At 37.6% G+C, this 24,402-nt stretch overlaps 1 protein-coding gene across 2 annotated transcripts in view; it reads left to right on the top strand.

Moving 5' to 3' along the window:
- Positions 1–24,402, top strand: part of SYT1 (synaptotagmin 1) — a 606,041-nt gene that overhangs the window by 120,155 nt on the left and 461,484 nt on the right. The gene's annotated exons all lie outside the window — the stretch shown is intronic.

Here is a 24,402-nt window from a genome sequence, read left to right as displayed (position 1 = left end):
TGGGAATACCATGTTAATGAAGTTTTGGATTTCTAAAGAATCACCTTTCACATGATTCTCATTGTATACAGGGGAAATAATACTATAGTATGAGGCTGTGTCTTGGGCTTTATTCTTCTATTTGCATCTTTTTTTTTTTTTTCTAATTTTATTTTATTTTTAAACTTTACATAATTGTATTAGTTTTGCCAAATATCAAAATGAATCCGCCACAGGTATACATGTGTTCCCCATCCCGAACCCTCCTCCCTCCGCCCTCCCCATACCATCCCTCTGGGCCGTCCAGTGCACCAGCCCCAAGCATCCAGCATCGTGCATCGAACCTGGACTGGCAACTCGTTTCCTACATGATATTTTACATGTTTCAATGCCATTCTCCCAAATCTTCGCACCCTCTCCCTCTCCCACAGAGTCCATAAGACTGTTCTATACATCAGTGTCTCTTTTGCTGTCTCGTATACAGAGTTATTGTTACCATCTTTCTAAATTCCATATATATGCGTTAGTATACTGTATTTATGTTTTTCCTTCTGGCTTACTTCACTCTGTATAATAGGCTCCAGTTTCGTCCACCTCATTAGAACTGATTCAAATGTATTCTTTTTAATGGCTGAGTAATACTCCATTGTGTATATGTACCACAGCTTTCTTATCCATTCATCTGCTGATGGACATCTAGGTTGCTTCCATGTCCTGGCTATTATAAACAGTGCTGCGATGAACATTGGGGTACACGTGTCTCTTTCCCTTCTGGTTTCCTCAGTGTGTATGCCTAGCAGTGGGATTGCTGGATCATAAGGCAGTTCTATTTCCAGTTTTTTAAGGAATCTCCACACTGTTCTCCATAATTTTTTCTTCCTTAGAAAGTTGGCTACAGTAGGTCTCCAATACTAAAATCATACACAAATAAAACCGTGATATACTCCTACAAATTCATCACCTTATTAAATAAACCTGTCCAGTTGGCTTGTATTATAAAACAGTTCTTCACCTTTGGGGAATGAACCATTGCAATACTAGAAGTTTCTCTTATCTCTAATGCAGTATGATGTTATAGGATCACTGTAACTGCTGAAACATTTTTTTCTAATTTTTACGATTTCCCTACATAGATTATTAAAACAAATGAAGTGACTCTGAAACTGCATGTTACCAGGACTCAAAAGTAGTTTCCTAGGTAATAATTGTCACTGTGAGTATATAATGGTTATCTCAATCATTATATAATGAAAGACACTGCTGCTGTTCTGACAGTGTGGTTCTCACCATACAGTTCTTAAAATATTTCCATTTTGTTCCCTTCTACTTTGATGCCTTTTAGAAACAGTTTCATCTTCTACTCTGCAAATATTTTGAGAAACATCTCAAAAGGTAGCCTGAAGCAAATCTAAGAAAATATCTATTCCTACGTTCCACATTAATCTTTGGTAATGGGCTCTAGAATCAGCATTTTAAATATGTATATCAGATCATCTCAGAGCACTGCAATACTCTTCAATATGTCGGCAAGGAGACAGACAAGAGAAAATATTGTAAAGCTATAGACATGTAATTGACAAGAATATACTGAAAACAAATAAGGATTTTTATTTTTCCTGCTGCTGCTACTGCTGCTAAGTCGCTTCAGTCATGTCTGACTCTGTGCGACCCCATAGATGGTAGCCCACCAGGCTCCCCCGTCCCTGGGATTCTCCAGGCAAGAACACTGGAGTGGGTTGCCATTTCCTCCTCCAATGCATGAAAGTGAGAAGTGAAAGTGAAGTTGCTCAGTCGTGTCCGACTCTTTGCGACCCCATGGACTGCAGCCCACCAGGCTCCTCCATCCATGGGATTTTCCAGGCAAGAGTACTGGAGTGGGGTGCCATTGCCTCCTAGGACTGTACAAAGGATTTTAGACTGTTTTTCCTTTCATTTGAGTCTTAAATATTTTGAAATTAAATCTTAAAGATGTTAAGGAGATAAACGTTTGTCACCAAATAGTAAATGATCTCTGTGATAGTAAAGTGTATTAAATTCATATTTGTACAATTATTATTTTCACACTTGAATCTAGTTTTATGAAATTTTCAAATATCAAGTCATTCTTTCAATATTAGCTATGTCTAACAAGCATCATTTCTTTAAGAATTCCAGTCTGTACTTTTGTTACACTTTCCACTGAGATAACTCCTGTGGGTGTCAAACTTTCAAAAGATAATTTATTGGTACAACTAAGTAAAACCCTTTTGGCTCATGAATCCATCATAAATGGATACCCCATTTGTTCATAAGTGAATATTTTTTTCTGTTATCTGGTTTTAGGGAATTTCCTAATGTCAGACACAATTTGCCAACTTAAAATGCCAAATTCTGAAGTATACATTGAAGTTAGAAGAGACAAAGGACTGTCTTCTGAACCATGAAGAAAGGAAATGTTGTGATTAACTCTGGCACTGGATGAGCACAAAAAAGTAACATTAGATTTAACAGGAAAACTGTAGAGACTATCTGACCTATAAAATTAATTCTTGTTTCCTACATTGTAGAATCTACTGGGACAAAGGTTAGAAGGGGCAATGATCAAAATCTTTAGGTTTTCAGGTGTACTGACTTTATAAAGTAAACATGTCCTGAAATAGTTGGAATAATTTGTCTTCCAGATTCATAAGAATCATTTTATCAATAAAATATTCCTGGTTTTCAGCTGGTTTTAAAAATCACATTTACAATACAGGCAGACATTCAATTTAATTGGGTTGTATTTAAAAAGTTTAACTTATAAGTTGAATATTTAGAACTCAAAACATTTTCACATACATATGATGCTATAAATGATGTTGGATGCTCACATTCAGTTTTTTTTAATCCACAAAATTATAGTCAAATTATGTTATTTGTAAAAGAAACAGCTCTGAAGTGGAAAATCGTAGGAAACAATACTATGTGATTCTAAAAAGTAAACCAATTAAACAAAATATTTTTAAATACTTGTTTACTTTGAATATGAACACTAAAGAAAAACATGTTTGATTATAAGTAAATGAGAAACTGAAAGAGAGGGTAGGGGATTTTTGTAAAACACCAAGATAGTATCTATAACATGAGTAGTATTCTTCTGAACAGAGGAAAAGTATAAGAAGAGAAGATAGGAAGAGAAGAGCTTGAGGAGCAAGTGGTATCAAATATAAGTACCCAAGCAGTATTAAACTTACTATTAAGTAGAGAAGATGCTTGTTAATGGTCTGTTTATCACTCAAGGAAACAGGTGTGTATGTGTGTGTGTGTGTGTGTGTGTGTATGTGTGTGTATGCATGTTTAGTCACTCAGTTGTGTTTGATTCTTTGCAACAGACTGTGGCCTGCCTGGCTCCTCTGTCCCTGAAATTTTTCCAGGCAAGAACACTGGAGCAGGCTGCCGTTTCTGACTCCAAATGATCTTCCCAACCCAGGGATTGTACATGTGTCTCTTGTGTCTTCTGCATTGATAGGCAGATTCTTTTACCACTAGCATCAGGTGTATTCCGTTTTTTAAGTGGATCGATCCATATTGTAGGTTCACATCCATTTAGAAAGCAGATCAAGAGAAAGGTTTAAGCAGAGACAGTGAGCATGAATTAATTCAATGGACATTAGCAAGTGATATGAAAAGAGAGAACTGGTGGTCTCATAGCCTAATACCAACAGCTTTTGCTCTCAGTGACTCAAGCTACCACTCAAGGTTTTAGTGGACCCCACTGCCTAAGGTATTCTATCCTCTGTGACTTTCAAAAAATTCAGCATCATGTTCAATTGGACAAAAATTATTACCTATTTGTTGCATCTATCCCTACAGGTTTTTCTTTAATTTGCCAAGTATTTCTTGAATATCTACTTTGTTTTAGGTACTTTGCTAAATTTGCTACTTTTAGACCAGACTTTAGACCAAAAAGAATATTTTGCTCTATTTGAATTTTAGTATTTTCTATTTTACTATTTGTCTTGCTTTTCTAGTCATTAAATTTGGATAGTTTGAGGAAACAGAGAGTATCTGTACCTGGGATGGTGAAATGAAGTCTAGATAATCCAAGGAATGGGGCCCCAATAAGGGCATATGTGTCTTATTCCTCCTCTCTTCTTTGGAGGTCAAGGAAGTCTTAGCAGCTCTGAGTCCCCTTTACTTTTATTTACCCTAAAGAACAAGTGGTAGAGGTGGAAAGGAAAACAGAACTATATCCTCATGACTAAAATTCTTCCTCCAAAGAAATTTTGATAATTGCAAAATAAAGGCCTGTAATCATTAGCGTCTCTTGATTTGATCAAGTCTCAATACTAAGCTAATCTTCAGTGTAAAAAGTACTTTTTTTTTTCCTGAAAAAAGTGTCCATAACATTTCATTGGTTCTAATTTTTAGTAAAATAAATTGTCTAAAAGAAAAGTTTCCAGAATCTCTATTACTATTTAGGTTGAGGCACAACGGAAATTATCATATAGGTTCCTAAAATCCCTCTTCACTCCAGAAATTCCACTGGGGAAAAAAATGGTTCTTTTTCCATTGAAGAAGATTTGAAGAGATTTTTAATGTGAAGCATCCCTCTTTCCCAATCCATTCTCAAGAGTGAAGGATAAAATGGAATATTGGCAACATTCAAACGAAAGTCTTGGAACAGGAATGGTCAATGTCTACCTTGAGTTATTTCTATCTCTGCTTCACAACTTTCAAAAACCACTATGAAACCTCTGGTTTAATAAGACCACAAAATGGTATTGCCACTCAACCTTGTGTGAGTTCCCCAAATGCTTCTGTTCCTCCCTGCCTTTGAAGTGACACTTGAAATTGCTTGACCAGTCCTATATCACCAGTTATCATCACATATAAGCTTGTTGGACATTTCGTAGGTTTTCAACCAATATATTTTTGTTCTCTACTAGCCCTTGGAGCAATAAACCTTGTCCATCATAAAGCCTGGGTCACAAACTTATTGAATCAACAGTGCCTTCTGTGCCAGTCAGTTTTCCAAGCACTATGTCCAGGCTTCTGTTCTCATAGAGGGTTCATGTTAGTGGAGAGGCAGACTATTAACAGGAAACACATACATATTCAGACCCACAAAATAGTTGTCATCCAATAGTTCTAATCTACATTTTCTTCCTTCAGATTTTTTCCAATGATCTTACTCTTTTTAATCTCACTGATTCTTACTGTCGTTCATGTGTTAAAATCCATCGATCCACTTATTTTAACTCTTTTAAGGCTTTACAATTCTTAAATGCCATGTATAAATTTACATATTAGATAAATCTATATTGCCTGAGAAAACTAATCTGTGTTGTTGTTCAGTCGATAATTCGTGTCTGACTCTTTCTGACCCCATGGACTGCAGCACGCCAGGTTTCCCAGTCCCTCACCATCTTCTGGAGCTTGCTCAAACTCATATTCATTGAATTGGTGATGCCATCCAACCATCTCATCCTCTATTGCCCCCTTCTCCTCCTGCCCTCAATCCTGCCCTCATCAGGGTCTTTTCCAAGGAGTCAGTTCTTTGCATCAAGTGGCCAAAATATTGGAGCTACAACAACAGTCCTTCCAATGAATATTCAGGACTGATTTCCTTTAGGATTGACTGACTTGATCTCCTTGCAGTCCAAGGGACTCTCAAGAGTCTTCTCCAGCACCACAGTTCGAAGGCATTAGTTTTTCCGTGCTCAGCCTTCTTTATGGTCCAACTCTCACATCCATATACATGACTGCTGGAAAAACCATAGCTTTGTCTAAACCATAGCTTTGGACCTTTGTCTACAAATGATGTCTCTGGTTTTTAATACACTATCAAAGTTTGTCATAGGTTTCTTCCGAAGAGCAATCATCTCTTAATTTCATGGCTGCAGTCATCATCTGCAGTGATTTTGGAGCCCAAAAAAATAAAGTCTGTCACTGTTTCCATTGTTTCCCCATCTGTTTGCTATGAAATGATAGAACTGGATGCCATGATCTTAGTTTTTTGAATGTTGAGTTTTAAGCCAGCTTTTTCACTCTCCTCTTTCACCTTGATCAAGAGCATCTTTAGTTCCTCTTTGCTTTCGGCCATTAGGGTGGTATCCTCTGCATATCTGAAGTTGTTTATATTTCTCCTGGCAATCTTGATGCCAGCATGGGATTCAACTAGTCAGACATTTCGCATGATGTACTCTGCATACAAGTTAAATGAGCAGGGTCACATTATACAGCCTTGACATACTCCTTTCCCAATTTTGAACCAGTGCATTGTTCATGTCTGGTTCTTAACCATTGCTTCTTGACCTGCATACAGATTTCTCCAGATGTAGGCAAGGTGTTCTGGTATTCCCATCTCTTTCAGAATTGTCCACAGTTTGTTGTGATCCACACAGTCAAAGGCTTTAGTATAGTCAATGAAAAATAAATTAGACTTTTTTTTTTTCAAATTTTCTTGATTTTTCAATGATAACCTGATGTTGGCAATTTGATCTCTAGTTCCTCTGCCTTTGCCTAAATCCAGCTTTTATATCTGGAAGTTCTCAGTTCACAAACTGTTGAAGTCTAGCTTGAAGGATTTTGAGTATTACCTTCTAGCATGTGAGATGAGTGCAGTTGTATGGTAGTTTGAACGTTCTTTGGCATTGCCTTTCTTGGATTGGAATGAAAAGTGACCTTTTCCATTCCTGCAGCCACTGCCTAGTTTTCCAAATTTGCTGGCATATTGATTGCAGGACATTAATAGAATCTTCTTTTAGGATTTGAAATAGCTCAGCTGGAATTCCATCACCTCCCACTAACTTTTTTTTATTTTATTTTTTTGTGGTTGTTGTTGTTGTTGTTTTAAATAGTAAGGCCTTCCTAAGGCTTCCTAAGGCCAACTTGATTTCACACTCCAGGATGTCTGGCTCTAGGTGAGTGACCATACCATTGTGTTTGTCCAGATCATTAAGACATTTTTTTTGTACAGTTGTTCTGTGTATCCTTGCTACCTCTTCTTAATCTCTTCTGCTTCTGTTAGCTAGGGCTAAGTAATGTCAGGGTGACTACATTGTGGTGATTATGGAGTCAAATACTCCACAATCCAAGGTACTAATAGCATCATTTCTGATCCTCAAATTTTTCTTTGTTGCATTTCCCAATGACTACATGTCTGATTCTGAGACAAATCAGAACAAATCTTTTGCTCTGTTGTTCTGTCTGGCGAAGGAACTTCACAATGGATGAAGTCATAGTAGCCATTTTTAAATTTAGTAAGGATTCTGTGTGTCTAATCAATATGAAAGAATAGACTTCTGAGAATTCATTGTGGCAATAGGAAGGAAAATTATCTAACTGAAGATAGGTTAGAGATCTGGAACTGGAATTCTCACCTAAACTCAAGACCAGCAAGGAGCTCCTTCCTCCTTGATGAAGCAGCAAGAAAATTGCACCCAATGATCCAGGGAAGTGACTAGAGCTTGTCTGCATAGGAATCTAGATGAAACAGAGGGGAAAAGTAGCTGTCTTGTGACATATCAAAAGACCATGCTTGGGCATATATCAGTATGGGACTTGAATTGTATATTATTCACAGTGCCTGAATCCTCCAAATGTAATTTATATAAACTACTGAAAACCTACAATTCTATATGGAAACATGTCTGAACCAAGCACATAGGAATCCCAAAGGAAAAAATAACCTGAAAATGAGTTTACAGTTTAATGAATAGTGATAAAGCCCCACATGAGAATTATCAGCATAAAGAATAAGCAGGCACCGTAAGGAAGAGCATTTGAATCCTAAAGCTTTGAGATGGCTTAACAATATGAAAAAACATAAACTAGTCCCTTAAAAATTATAGATAAATATGAAATAAAAACCAACAATAAGACACCATGAGAACAAATTAGTAGATTTGAAGTATCAAATGCTCAAATATAAGAAAACTATAGTTTTTTCCTTGGTATATAGTTGCTTTCCAATGTTGTATTAATATCTGCTGTACAGCAAAGTGAGTCCTTATTGGATTTCCTTATTGGATTTCCTTCCCATTTAGGTCACCACAGAGCACTGAGTAGAGTTCCTTGTGCTATACAGTCAGTTTCCAAATTTAAAAAACTAATGAAAACTTTTAGGATAAAAAGAGAAATGACCTAAGAGTATATTAATGGACTGTGAATTGCACCTAAAGAATTTTTCTAGAATAAACACAGAATGTTAAGAGATGGAAAACTTAAAAGACATAGAGGAATAAAATGAGAAAGCACACTAATGTCTATTAGGAATGCCAGATGATTAATTACAAGATAATAGCTGAAAGTTTTCCATATTTGAAGAAAGACGTGCCTGGAATGTTCCATAGACAGAGGAGCCTGGCAGGCTATAGTCCATGGGGTCACATAAAGTTGGACACAACTGAGTGGCTGAGCACACAGCTATGAATACCATACAGAAAATCACTCCAAGCCGCAAACCGGATAAGGAAAAACAAATTCAAATATATTTTAACAAAGCCACAGAACTACAAAGATAATGCAAAGATCTTAAAAATCAGGTAGAACAAAGAGCATATAAAGAAGCAAGGAAAAAAAGAATAGATATCTCGTCAACTAAAATACAAGATGACAACACGAAACATAATTTCGTATGTTGAAGGAAAGGAGCAAACTCGAGTTCCACATTTATATAAACTTTTATCAATAATGAGATCAAAATCAATGCATTGGTCCTTTTTAGGGAAATGGCTTAAAGAAGTTCACCACTCATAAATAATTTTGAGTAACTGTATATATATATATAGATGGATATATATATATATATATATATAAAAATATATATATATATTTATATATATATATATGGAGAAGAAAATGGCAACCCACTCCAGTATTCTTGCCTGGAGAATCCAATGGACAGAGGAGCCTGGCAGGCTACAGTCCATGGAGTCACAAGAGTGGGACACAACTTAGCAACCAAACCACCACCACCATATATATATAGTGATTTTAGTCAAACCCCAGTTTTCAGCCTTGAAAACTTAGTTATTCTAGGATTCACTAAACTAAAAAGACATTATCATCAATGGCATATTATTACAAACCAAATTCATTGCTGACATATCTCTGTGTCAAAAGGTTGAAATTTTAATAGCATCAGAGAAGTGCCCTTTTGATAGGTAGTTAACTGGCCTAAAATACAGAAGCTTCACTGTCCTCGTCATTTATTTCTTCAGATATCTAATCTGTAACATTGTCATTCTTCTGAACAGAGCTTCAAATGTGTCTTCTAAATCATCGTTATCATTCTTGACCCATCATTAAATGTAGACTATTGCATTTTAGCGGAGAAGGCGATGGCACCCCACTCCAGTACTTTTGCCTAGAAAATCCCATGGATGGAGGAGCCTGGTAGGCTGCAGTCCATGGGGTCACTAGAGTCGGACACGACTGAGCAACTTCCCTTTCACTTTTCACTTTCATGCATTGGAGGAGGAAATGGCAACCCACTCCAGTGTTCTTGCCTGGAGAATCCCAGGGATGGGGGAGCCTGGCGGGCTGCCGTCTATGGGGTCGCACAGAGTCGGACACCACTGAAGTGACTTGGCAGCATGTAATGAATTAAATGGAGTTTCTGGCTCAGAACAGCTGAAGTGTTGAAAACTTGCTACTTTTAAAATCAGCATCATTCTAAGATCTTCAAATAGAAACATAAGAGTAAGGTGGGTACAATCACTGGGAACTCTACTCAATACTTTGTAATGACTTCTATGGGATCTAGAAAAGGGTGGATACACTTGATTCGCTTTGCTGCATACCTGAAACTAACACAATAGTATAAATCAATTGTATTCCAATAAAAGTTTAAAAAACAAGAATTAACATAGGGAACTATATTCATTATCCTATAATAAACTATAATGGCAAAGAATCTGAAAAAGAATATATATATGTATAATTAATCATGTTGCTGTACAGCAGAAATTAACACAACATTGTAAATCAGCTATACTCTAATAGAATAAATTTTAAAATAAAAGAATTCAAAGAAATTTAGAAAGAGCAACAAAACCCGAATTACTTAAGGTTTGAGACATCACTTTGTGAGAAGAGAGCAAAGAAATTTCAAGATGTTAAAATGAGAAACGGAGAAGCATGAAATATGAATTTAAAATACATGTAGGCCATCATAAAAAATGGTGGACACTGAAGATCGTAAAGGGCAAAATGTGTTCACACTGTCTGAAGAAACCGCAGAAGGAGTGCTGAAATCTGTTCTTGAATTGATTGAAAAGATAGAAAATTATCTTTTGTGAAAAAAGTTATACAGTTTTTCCTGACGATGAAATAAATTTTTAGAATACTTCTCAATTATCAAATATTTATAGATAAGTTTTGACACTGTACTTGGAAGGCTTGGAGTGATAAATCTGAAGATTAGGAGTACAACATCTTAATTTTCTAGGTGCTGTTATTTTATAACTTTGTAAAATATAAGTTTTTTCATAACATTATAACTTTTTTATAAATTTGTTACAACACTGAATGAGCAATGGGAGTTATATATATATATACACATAGACAGATCTTTAAAAGACACTTACTCCTTGGAAGGAAAGTTATGACCAACCTAGATAGCATATTGAAAAGCAGAGACATTACTTTGCCAACAAAGGTCCATCTAGTCAAGGCTATGGTTTTTCCTGTGGTCATGTATGGATGTGAGAGTTGGACTGTGAAGAAGACTGAGTGCCGAAGAATTGATGCTTTTGAACTGTGGTGTTGGAGAAGACTCTTGAGAGTCCCTTGGACTGCAAGGAGATCCAACCAGTCCATTCTGAAGATCAGCCCTGGGATTTCTTTGGAAGGAATGATGCTAAAGCTGAAAGTCCAGTACTTTGGCCACCTCATGTGAAGAGTTGACCCATTGGAAAAGACTCTGATGCTGGGAGGGATTGGGGGCAGGAGGAAGAAGGGGACGACAGAGGGTGAGATGGCTGGATGGCATCACTGACTCGATGGACGTGAGTCTGAGTGAACTCCGGGCGTTGGTGATGGACAGGGAGGCCTGGCATGCTGCGATTCATGGGGTGGCAAAGAGTCGGACACGACTGAGCGACTAAACTGAACTGAACTGAACTGAGACAGATCTTTATATCTATATATATATAGATATATATATCTTTCAGGAAAAAAGAAAAGTCTGTTTCCAAAATGGCGTCTCTCAATACAGCAGCCAAGTCTGGAGAATGGCCAGATTAATCATTTGGATTTAATGGTTGTTTTGATGTTGTATAGAAGGTAAAATGCTCATCCTATGATGTTATTCTAGGAAGTCCTCCTGCAGGAACAGACTCAGAGTCATCCCACTCAACATCCCTCATAATTCCAATGGGCACATTCCAGGTGGAGAACAGATAATAAATTCTTTGTCGTTTCAGCAATTTTTAATTCTAAAAATATTGGAGGTTCTTAATCTACTGCTTCTTCCTCTGAGTATGGATGTGACGAAATTCTTTCTTTATAATTTAGACCCCTGAATAAGACTTTATAAACTGGTTTATGGTCATTATGCTTCAATTTTATTTTGGATGCAAAATGTCCTACAGAGTCTGCTGAAATCAACGAAGGAAATAATTCCAAAAAGTATTTACTCATAGAAATTCTCTGTGGTTAGGAAAATGTATGTTATTCTATTTTTATTTACCAGCATCCTTGTTCTTTACTTTGTAAAAGCACTTTGAAGGAGGGACAACATTTAAAAGATCACAAAGAGAGGAAAAATTATATAAAACTTTAAAAATTGTATTGACTCTACCTACTTTTCAAATGGACTACCGTCTTATATTTATCTAATTTTCTCTGATTCCATTATGTTGTGTGTGGGTAGGGTAATGTTCTCCCACCAGTTTCTTCTGTATATGCAAGAGCTTCCAAACCAAAAGTCTGACAGTTTGTATTCTTGTACTGAAAGAAATATTTCTGGGGAATAGGGAAGACAGTTTATATGCATACATCTGACCTTGTAAAATATAATCTTTGTGTTTACCATAGAATTGAATTTATATTGGTGTCAAACATTTATGCCAGTTTGTTTTTGTGTATCTCTAATATGCCATTTTATGGAGAAGGAAATGGCACCCCACTCCAGTGTTCTTGCCTGGAGAATGCTGTGGACGGAGGAGCCTGGTGGGCTGCTGTCCATGGGGTCACACAGAGTCGGACACGACTGAAGCGATTTAATACACCGTTTAGTTTGTAGATCTCTGATACTTTAGAACATATGACAGTTCAAAGAAATCTATGTGTTTTCTCTAAAACTTTTTAAGCTTATAGTTTTTTTTCCTTTTTAAAAAAATGAAACAATTACATGCTTGCCACAATTTTTGCAAAGATTTAGCTAACACATTTCATAACTAAAAATGGCCTCTGCCTATTATTTATTGCTCAGAAAGTAAAATTTAAGTATATTAATCAACAATTCTATAAAGAATAAAAGTTATTAGGTTTCTAATAGTTACAGTTCTTTTTTATATGTAATGAAATTCAGATTTCGTCTAAAAGAAACGAATAATTCTTTCACAGTAAGAAAGGATTTCTGTTCATATCCTGAAACTACATTCTTTAGCTTGTGGAATATAAAACATCCATTTGCTTGGTATGGTTGCTGAAACTTCAGTTCATGAAACTGAATATATGTTTTTTATATGTCTCTTTATAATAGGATTCTGGACTATGATGAGTGGTTTTCCATACACACAGAAAGGATTAGATACATAGCTTTCTTTTTTCCAAAAATGCCATCACCATTGTTAGTCTCTGAATATAGGTGGAAAACTGCCTTAGTGTTTCTGATATTTCTCTTTTTAAAAATTTAAGACACAATGCAGAATGAATAACTACTAAAATTTAATAAAGCATGACCATGAAATAACGAAACTTCTTTTTTTCAAAAAAGCTCATGTACTGAAATTTATATTCAAATGAATGTTGCCCTTCCCTGTTGTCACCTTGGATTTCAGAAATGCTGCTGTTGGTCAAAGCATTTTGTTAAGACATTTTGAGGTCTGTCTTTAGAGACAGTGTGTGCGCCAGGAAGCATTCCTCAAAGAACACTGGAAAGGCATTATGTTATCATGATCAGTGCAAATGTGAAGGCAGACTTTAGGAGGTATTTCTTTCTTTTGTAGTGTTTTTTTTTTTTTTTTTTTAAATTTTGTGACTATATTTATTTAAATTTTTCAAAAGCACTAAGTCTACAGCCCTAAGATACTCAGAATGACATTCTGTGCTTTCTTTGACCTGAGATTATTTCTTTTAATGTGTCTGTGCCCTCTTCACATTAAATAGGCATTCATAAAGTATATTTTAATTCTAAATAGTACTCTTTTTTTCTCTAGATGAAAAATATACATATCTGCAACATATGAGGAGGGCTCTGAGCCTTGTAGAATCATGAGGTCTCATGTTGGTTAAAGGCCTTCATAGGCTATGCTCAGAACTTTGGACTCTTCAGATATTAAGAGAACAAGAAACACAGATTCTTAGGCTGGATCAAGTAGTATGCATTCATTGTTTTACTCACTTCTTATTTGCTGCTGCTGCTGCTAAGTTGCTTCAGTCGTGTCCAACTCTGTGCTATCCCAGAGACGGCAGCCCACCAGGCTTCCCTATCCCTGGGATTCTCCAGGCAAGAACACTGGAGTGGGTTGCCATTTCCTTCTCCAATTTAGTTATATCTTAATCCCAGACAAATATATAAGGTTCTTACTAGAATCCATAGGACTGTACATGACCTGCCCTCTGCTACTGCTCTTTAACAGATATAAAACTTTACCAGAGCCTATAGTACTCTGCATAGATACTGTTTGATATTCACTTTGCGTTAGTCAGTCAAGTCACTAAGTCGTGTCCGACTGCGACCCCATGGACTGCAGCATACCAGGCCTTGCTGTCCATCACCAATTCCCAGAGTTTACTCAAACTAATGTCCATCGAGTCAGTGATGCCATCCAGCCATCTCATCCTCTGTCATCCCCTTCTCCTCCTGCCTTCAATCTTTCCCAGCATCAGGGTCTTTTCCAATGAGTCAGTTCTTCACAACAGGTGGCCAAAGTATTGGAGTTTCAGCATCAGTCATTCCAATGAACACTCAGGACTGATTTCCTTTAGGATGGACTGGTTGGATCTCCTTGCAGTCCAAGGGACTTGCAAGAGTCTTCTCCAACACTAGGTATAATGGGCCTTCCCTGATGGCGCAGGGGTTAAGAGTCTTCTGTGAATACAGGAGACACAGGAGACATGGTTTTAATCCATTGATTGAGAAGATGCCCTGGAGTAGGAAATGGTAACCCATTCTAGTATCTTTGCCTAGAAAATTCCACAGACAGAGGAGTCTGGTGGGCTACAGTCCATGAGGTTACAAAAAGTCAGACATGACTGAGTGACTGAGCACGCACATCAGGTATAATGCCAGACACCTTGCACACGTTCAAAAAATACTTATTGGATAAATGAATTAATAAGTGACTGAAAAACAGACATAAAGAATAGACTTATGGACATGGGGAGAGGGGAGGAGAGGGTGAGATGTATGGAGAGAGTAACATGGAAACTTACATTACCATATGTAAAATAGAGAGCCAATGGGAATTTGCTGTATGGCTCAGGAAACTTAAACAGGGGCTCTGGATCAACCTAGAGGGGGGGATGGGGAGGGAGATGGGAGGGAGGTTCAAAAGGGAAGGGATATGTGTATGCCTATGGCTGATTCATGTTGAAGTTTGATGAAAACAGCAAAATTCTGTAGAGCAATTATCCTTCAATAAAAAATAAATTAATTAAAAAAAAAACTTCTGGCAAAAAGTGACTGACTGAATCAGGGCTGGTAACCAGTCTGACTTTTCAGCCATGCAGGATAGTACTTAGAACAATCAATCTTGGTTCAATAAATCCTGAGAGATATTGGTCTCCAGTATTCTTCCTCATGGTGTCTTTCTGTGGGAAGTGGCAGAGTTTGGATTTTGTACCAAGTGTAATGGGAAACCATTATAGAGTGTTCAGTGGGAAAATGCCATGAACTGATTGACTACTTTAGAAATTCATTCTGGTTCCTGTGGAGAAGATATATTTAGGTGTCAAAAGCACAGGCAGAGAGACCAGGAAGGAGTTATTGCAGCAATGCAGGCAAAAGCTATCAGAGGATTAGTAGCTTTGATTAAGCTCACAGCAGTATAGAGGAGAAAAGTAAAACGATGTGAGACATGTGTTCAAAGTAGAGCCTATATGACTTGTTGATAGAATGGTTATGGAGAAGAGGAAGAAAATTAAATAATTATACTAGACTTTTGCCCTGAACAATTTGGCAAAGCCTTTCACTGTGATGGAGATGAATTAAAGCAGGAAAGCAAGCTGTGGTACATATACACAATGGAGTATTACTCAGCCATTAAAAAGAATACTTTTGAATCAGTTCTAATGAGGTGGATGAAACTGGAGCCTATTATACAGAGTGAAGTAAGCCAGAAGGAAAAACATAAATACAGTATTCTAACGCATATATATGGAATTTAGAAAGATGGTAACAATAACCCAGTGTACGAGACAACAAAAGAGACACTGATGTATAGAACAGTCTTATGGACTCTGTGGGAGAGGGAGAGGGTGGGAAGATTTGGGAGAATGGCAATGAAACATGTAAAATATAATGTAGGAAACGAGAAAAAAAAAAATAAAAAAATAAAGCAGGATCAGATAAGAGAGGATAAAGAAAGCTGTAGTTTTATATAGTACGTTTGGGATTCTCATTGGACTTTCAAGGGATGACAAAATGGCCATTAGATACAAGAGGCTGGGCCCCAGGAGAAATGGCTGAGATGGAAAGATAAAAAGAATATTTGTAATAAGTAAGATGCTCTTGGCAGCAAATAAAAGAACACCTTACCAGAAGTCGCGTAAAGAGAAATACTCCTGACATTTGTGTTGTCACGTTGCCATGTCTACGTGTGAGGTTTAACTTCAGAGAGCACTGGGCTGACTCAGCAGATAACTGACATGCAAACCCTGGGTCAGCCTCGGAGCGTCTCTCGGTTTCTCCCCCACTTTTGCAGTGTCAGTGCCGCAGTCCAGGCATCATGTCTTCAGTGCCAACAGAGAAAGCAGGGTAAATGAAAGAATATTTATTGTATTGCCAGAAAGGGGGATCATTTTTTTTTCCAGTTATCTCTCTCTCCTCATTGGAGAGCAAACTTTGTTCCAGAAAATCACCAGCAGATTTCCCCAATGTCTCTTGTTCAGAGCAGTATCAAATGCCCTTTCCCTGGAGAAGGAAAGAGTACTATCTCAATTGACAAGACAAGTGAGTCATTTCTTCTGGCCAAGGTTCCATCATTATTTTCTTAAATAATATGCCAGAATGTCTAAGGAAGGCAACCATCCATGTCTGCTGCAGGAGACATTGGCTTTTAAATCAGGGTAAGATGATGTCACCAAAAATATATCCACTGTACGCTCAAAATATTTTCACCCTTTCTCTGCAATACCCTTTTTTATATGGCCACTGCAAGAATGAAACCGCATACTCAGCTAGCCTAGAGTGCCACCTACAACTTCATTGCTTCCAGAAGTGAAAGAATATCGTAACCCGTGAACAAACAGGCTATCTTGAAGATTATCTGTCATCACAAATGAGAATCATACACACGCACACATACGCACACACACACCGTAATTTCCAGTAACTTCATGTTTTCTTATTAGCTTAGGGAAAAACACAGCCTAGAATATCATTATTTTACATATATTTATTACGGACTTAACTTCAGCAGATCTCGATAATAGCCACGGGCCATAAAGGTCTCATCTCTGGGCTTTTGCTCTTGCCCCGGCCCTTCTGCCTGGAAATTCCCTCCTTTAGATCTTTCGGAGGCCGATCAGTTTTCACTATTCAGATTGATTTTCCTAGAGCCTCTTGCCTCGACCACTTTACTGAGCATCCATATCTATACCAAGTCCCTCTATATGTAATACATATTTAAATATCTGCTTCTGTTGTGCAGAAGTTATCACTAATGCAACATTGTATATATTTTTGCTTGGGCCTGTGTAATGTTTCCTCCCCACCCTCAGTTAGGTCAAGGATGCCTGCTTTCTTCTTGGGCTTCCAGCACCTATCACAGGATGGGCTATGAGGTAGACAGTCAGGATTCATTTGTGCTTCTTTAAACGAGGATACTTTGAAAATAATGGGTCTATCATCTTTAAGAATACACAAATTTTGTGATTCCTGATAAGATTTTAAGTGACATCTGTTGAATTTTTTTTCCTTGATTGGGAAAATAAATTATTTTTACGTGTAGAAATCATTCTTAAGTCACTGTCCTACTAGTGCTCATGGCTTAGTTGACCTCCTCCTTTCTTTATAATCTACATTTTCTACTTCAAAACGTAGGCTGAATGAAAGTACAAGATTGTGTTTTCCTAGACATAGCAATTGATTTAAAAATGGCACTAAATGTCAGAGGAGCCAGTCATGAAACTTTTTCATATGGTTGTAATGATTTGTATACATATTCATTTTCATACTTGTTGACTCTTAACCTATGTGTTCTGCTGCCTCTTAATTTGGAAATGGGTTGTCTTAACAATGGCCTACAATTTCATACTATGTTTTTATAATTTTGAAATTAATCATCTCCCTATGAACCAAGATATAAATAAAAAATCCTGGGGAAAAGTATACCTATATTTCTGGGTTTATAGGTCTAAAAGATATAAATCGAAACATAGGGAGGAAGAATAGTTAATATCACAAGGATCATTTGAACGGCCTTTGCCAAGTGACAGCAAGTGAATTCGATATTAGAGTTTTTCAGATAAATAAATGTGATCAATGCATTTGAGTGTTCCACAGCCTGGTTGGAGACTGTAAGTAGTATGTGAGGTGAAATGAACAGGAACGGGGACGTGACGTGTCTAGGATAAATGAGACTCAGAGAGAGAAAGATTGCTGGGGAAAAATAATAGAGTTCAGATGTAAACATATCTGACTCAGGGACTGTGCTGGAAATTAATGAAATCAATAGGCAAAGGAGAGATTAAATCAGCATAAGAGAAGAGATAGACAGACTATTGCAGGATCAGAAATGGGACAATCAGAAATATTGGAAGGAGAGCTTAGAAAATGCACAAGAGAACTGAAGAAACTGAATTCCAAAAAACAAGTTTCAGGATGCATGCACCTTTGGTAGAGGGTCTTTGGATGGTATTTGAATAGGAGCTTGTGTATATGAATGTGTTAGGTGGCCTCTTGCGATTCAGCGGCCATCTGTGTGAGTAGGGCTTATCGGTATTAACTGTTCATCCGCTTACTGAGGCTCTCTCTTACACCAAGCACCCTGGCAGAGATGAATAAAAGGCAGGCCATTGCCCTCAACAAGTTCATAACCTCTGATGTGGAGATAAGTAAATCAGCAATGTGATAAAACATATTTGCCACAACTTTCCTATTATTGCAGGATTTTTCCCCCAAAGTCAAAAACTAATAATCCAAGGAATCCATTGGCATTTAAATCATGACTATCAAGCTTACACTGTCCTTCCATACCGCTACTTGGTTCTATTTGTTCTATTACAGAGAAAAACAATGTGAGTTGATATCTGCATGAGTTTTTCAGTACAAATTCTTATCTCTGTCTGCCATATCACATTGTATTGTGAGAAGTCCGAAATTTAGGTTCCTTCTTAAATTTAATTATCTGGTACTTTCCTACAGCAGTCTGTCTCTTATTGACATGTCAGATTGCATTTTGTTCACAGATCTTTTGTGTATGTCTCCTTGATATTGAAAACAGTGGCTGGTGTAGAGCTTATCTGCTTTTGATTCTGCACATGTCATAAAGAAGGAAAATACAAAGGAACAGCCACATGTACTCGCTATTCAAGCATCTGTCCAACTTTTGTATCAAACTAATATTGGGAGAAACGTGGGTTGCATGCTGCAAGTCAGACTCCCTGGTATCAAAGAAGAACACCAATGGCAGGGAACAACATCTCTGTGACAAATGCGTGAAGGCATAAATGATTGAAACAGAGCACGTGAATGGGGTCTTGTGAGAATCTATGTTTTACTTTTAAGATAAAATAATTTCACGTATGCGTCCCTTGTATTACTTTTTACTTCAGAACAACAGCATTTTTCTTACCTAACAACTTATGAATAACAATGACATGAAAATGAGGAGAGATGCTACTCTTTAGTGCTCCATTTACTCCATTTGAATAGATCTTAAATCATTATCAAATTTAAAATATTTGCAGAAAAACATAACATTAAAAGAAATGCCGAGAAGTTACGTAGTTCTTGCCTGACTCTAGGCCGGTTTTGTTTGCTCATCCACACCACACTGCATGGCATGTGGAATTTTACCAGTCAGGGGCCAACCCATGCCTCCTCCAGTGGTACCATGGGGTTTTAAACACTGGACCACCAGGGTAGTTCCAGGCAGTTTTGAAATTAGTAAAAGCCTTCTTAAAAAGGGGCTCTTACAACATCTTTTAGAAACACTTCCTTCTATCTAACTCAAATGTTTTATATTCCATAGTAACCCTGTGATTTCTTTTTCTTAAAAAATTAGTAGTAGAGGATCATGTCTTCTGGGTCTGTTGTTATTATTCAGTCACTAAGTCATGTCTGGCTCTTTGCAACCCCATGGACTGCACAGCACACCAGGCTTCCTTGTCCTTCATCATCTCCTAGAGTTCGCTCAAGCTCATGTCCCTTGAGTCGGTAATGCTATCCAACCATCTGATCCTGTCACCCGCTTCTCTTCCTGCCCTCAATCTTTCCCAGAATCAAGGTCTTTTCTGGGTCTATACCTAATGCCAAAAACACTGTGATTAATTAATATAGATATTTAAAAATCGTGGACCCCTAGATAATTCATTTCATTTCCCTTGGACTTCACAGATGAAAGCAAAATTTAATTTGCAATTAGAGGAAGGGCAGACTTAGTCCTTTTGAATCATTTATCTGAAAGAATATTTTTCATCATTCATCTGAAATCATAAACTGACATTTTTATCCAAGAAAATCCTAGAGAAATCATTTTGATTTGCAAATGGATTAGAAAAACTCAGACATTCAGCATTTTCTATGAACTCTCTCAGATTAACAAGTTTTCACAATCTCATCATTTTGGATACTATTTATAAAACTGATAGCTATACGTAAGCACTGAATCTTTTTATAGATTGTATAAAATCATGCTGAATTGTTTTGTGGATAAGTATGTTTTTGTCAAATTGATTACCGTTTGAGGGAAAGGCTGATGGTTTTGTAGTGAGGGTCATTACATGAAGAGTCATTATTTCCTGGAACCTTGATTTTAGGGCCTCAGAATGCAGACTAGGAACTGAACTCTCCACCAAGGTCATTGTCCTGCTCTTGCCATTGCCCTTTCCCCAGTTCAAAGTCACCCTGGTGGTCAGGAAGATTCACTTATATGGAAAAGAAAAGAACTCCTCCTTACCTTTGCCCCAGAGCAGCAAACAACAAATATCACCAGAAGATCATGGTGGATGGATGGAATATTCGAAAGTTTCAGAAGTGCTTCTGTCTGGACCTGAATTTGATCTCTGCCAGTTCCATGTGACTCTGGGCAAGGTGTTTGACCTTTCTAGCAGAGTGTCCTTTAGACGCAGGAATTGAAAGGGGTCCTCCCAACACCATTCCAAAGACAAGAACTGAAGGTAGGTATGGTTTCCCCAACTATTTTGACTTCTCATTTATCAGTGGCATGAGGTTCCGTTAAGATGTAACTTAAAATAGTGCCTATTAGATGGTGGATGGTGACCTGTTAATGGGTCGTGGAATCAGATTAGTTGTTTGTGAACAATTATTTTAAATGGAATAGAATAGAACAAAATCAAAAATATAAGGTACATCAGATGCAATAAGGATTAGCATTGCCTTTTGACAGTTTTGTTTGTTATGTGTTTGCCTTGTATGACTGAATAGTGACTGACTATATTTCTTACTGATGTCATTGCATTAAGTAGCTGAGCTGTAGATGTCCATGTGTGATATTTAGAAATTCACAATGTCCATTCTGTTGGGTGCTTGGAAGAAGAAAGTGAATAGATTAGCATATCCTTATTTAGTTTATTTAAGAACCATTTTTAGACACCTTTCCTCAAAATAATATAATAATAGAAAGTCGCTCAGTCATATCTGACTCTTTGTGACCCATGGTTTATACAGTCCATGGAATTCTCCAAGCCAGAATACTGGAGTGGGTAGCTGTTCTCTTCTCCAGGGGATCTTCCCAACCTGGTGATCAAACTCAGGTCTCCCGCATTGCAGGCAGATTCTTTACCAGCTGACCCATCAGGGAAGCCCTGGAGTATTTCCTCAAAAGCATGTTTCTTCCTCAAAAGTCTATTTCCTCAAAATACTTAGTGCTAAGACTACTGCAGAGAGAATTCTGTTTCCTCTTCATGCTTTGATATTTGTTCTCTGACATTTTTTTGTGAGCCCCACGATGGCTGCTATAGGCTAATAAATCCCTGTGCACCAACCAACAACACTTCTATTCCAATAGCGTCCTAATGACTTAAAGCCTGTATTAGATTTCTCTGTTCTCTGAAACAGCATAGGAAACTGTCAGACCTAAATTATCCTGGACCTCAAACTGTGAAAGAACAGATAATCATAGGAAAAATATATTTCTTATCAGAACAAACAGGTGTGCTTGAATATTGACTAAGCTGCTTAATCTTCTTCTTGCAAAGAAGGAGAGTCATATTCAAATATCTGTACTTTTATTTTCTGTCAGTTTGATAGTCTTCCCTTCAGAATAATCAGTTTCCACATTCTTGATGAGATCCAGTTCATGCATCAAATCAGTCATCCTTGAATACTTGAAGCCTTTGACATCAGGTCCTGAAATGCTGTTTTACATATTGCTTGCTGATATGGATGCCTGGTCAGAAATTCAGCTTTTCCACTGAGACCCCACTTTTGTTTTTGTAGGAGAGTTATACATTCATAGCATCTGGCTTCTGGAAAGAAACGCTTTCAAACTAAGCAGACTGTGGTCATTTTTGTTACACCAAATTCTTTAAATAGCAAACAAAAGGGGGGAAAAAGCATATATGTTGAATCATATGAAACTGCTCTTCAACTTATTTTGACCTATAAAGATGGTAGTTTCATATAGTTCAGTCTAATAATAATTTTGAAAAAGACCATATCCTCTATTCAATATATGCTAAGTCACTTCAATGGTATCCACATCTTTGTGACCCCATGGAGTGTAGCCTACCAGGTTCCTCTGTCCATGGGATTCTCCTGGCGAAAATACTGAAGTCAGGTGCCCTTTCCTTCTCCAGGCTTATCTTCTCGACCCAGGAATCAAACCCACGTCTCTTAGGTCTTCTGCATTGGCAGGTGGGTTCTTACCAGTAGTACCACCTGGGGAGCCCAGATTCGATATACATTTTCTTTTAAGTAGCCAGACCTTGAGTTCAGCCAGGATGAGATATGGGCTGATGGTGTTCTTCATCTGTGTATTTAATAAATATTTTTCTCAGTTCCAACTATGTTCAGAGCACCAGGCATGTAGTAAAGACAAAGATAAAGCCAAAAGACCTTTAGGAATCATATAATATTTTTTTCTGATTGCTAGTAGGCTGGTGGCAAAACAAAGTTTTCACTCATAAAAGTGACACAAAACTTGATAGCCGATTAAGATGTGTGTTGTTGTTTTTTTTTTAATATGGCCTCAGTTTGGTATTAGAATCATCCAACCCCGTCCTGTATTGTTCCTATATTTACTTTCTCCTAAGTAGATTCTCTCTCCAACCAACCTACCAGGGTCCTTTAGTCTTTCGTAGGTATCCATTCACAATCGATCTTTAATGCTAATGACCTACTGTAAGAATGTAATGGAGAAGGAAATGGTAAGCCACTCCAGTATTCTTACCTGGAAAACTCCATAGACAGAGGAGCCTGGTGGGCTACAGTCCATGGGGTAGCAGAGTCGGACACGACTGAGTACACATGTGGGAATGAGCCACCTAAAGCCTTTCTACTTCTTGAAACCTTAAGGAAGCACTCAGGTGACTCTTGAATGTTTTAACTGTAATAGCCACAATCAATAAGACATTACAGTTGTTCCTGTGATACTGTTACTTCACTTTTGGAGAATGATAAGCAGATATCTGTGTAGTTTGCCCTTTTATAAGACAGTCACTGGACAGCCCGTCTGTTGCTATTTCTAGCTCTTTTCATGTTTACTTTTGGAGTTGTGTTATTGGGTTTCATTTTGTTTTGTTCAGAGGGAGTCTTTTGTTCTGTGGTTGATGTTTTTGAAATGATCGCTCCCAATCATCACTGCCCCGTGTGGCAGGGCTTTTGTTTCCATCAGAGAGTCCTTGGGCTGTTTCTTTCAATCAACCATTCCACCTGCCACAACCGCTCTGAGGTCACCAAATATAGACTGAGTACAGCGAGGCAGTGCAAAGCATGCGGTGACTCTCAACCTTGGCTACAACTTATAATCACCTGCAGAGCCTTAAAAATACTGACAGCTGGGTTCTGCTCCTGAGACCCTGAACAGATTAATCCATACTGAGGCCTGGGCATTAATCTTTAAAAAAAATTTCCCAGAGGAACTCTAATGCACAGTGAAGTCTGAGGCCCACTGACTGACGTGTTAGCAAGAGTTCCTAGGTCAAGCTGGCTGTGAGTCTTCGGTCTTGTAGAAACTGGGCCCACACTCTGGAATGAGCTAAAATCTAATGTGTATATCTACTTTCAGTAACCCATTCTGATGATCAGCTGGATACCATTTATAAAGGCTTTACCATCTGTCCTACTTTCTTCAGAGAAGAGTTCAGATCTTGAACAAGAGTGAGGAATAATATCCATCATACATAATAGCCCTGAAGTCACGCTTTGGGATCCACTGCAAGATTATGTTACTCACCTGATGCTTTCAGCAGCTTTCTCCTGAGAGTAATTAGCATCTGTGTAAAGATGTAATCACCTAAAGCAGCTGTGTAAGCAAGGGCATTCTCAAGAGCTTTTTGTTTCTAGCAGCAAAGACATTGTGTTACAGCAGCATTTTGCCAGCAAAGCTTAGGACATCAGTGTAGACAGTATTAGAATGAAGCATTGGAAGACTGAATAACCGAAAGAGATTAATTTCTGTTAAATATCTACATTCTATCTATGCTAGTTCCCCCAAGTAGGTTAGACTGGGAAAGCCTACTGGAGGATTTTATCTAATCTTCTTTGACTCGGTACATAATTCCTGCAGTGGCTGCCAAGCTTCCCCAGAAGAAAAACAAAAGGAATACCGAGTAAGAAGTAGCCCCAAGGGGTATCCAATCCCCAAATTAATCCCCATTTGAATGAACTGTATGCTGTTATTTGGATTCAGTCTTAATTTACATTGACATTCTTTAGTTGAG

This window comes from Bos indicus x Bos taurus, chromosome 5, assembly GCF_003369695.1.
Source record: "Bos indicus x Bos taurus breed Angus x Brahman F1 hybrid chromosome 5, Bos_hybrid_MaternalHap_v2.0, whole genome shotgun sequence".
NCBI lineage: Eukaryota > Metazoa > Chordata > Mammalia > Artiodactyla > Bovidae > Bos > Bos indicus x Bos taurus.
This window is presented reverse-complemented; position numbering and strand designations above follow the sequence as displayed.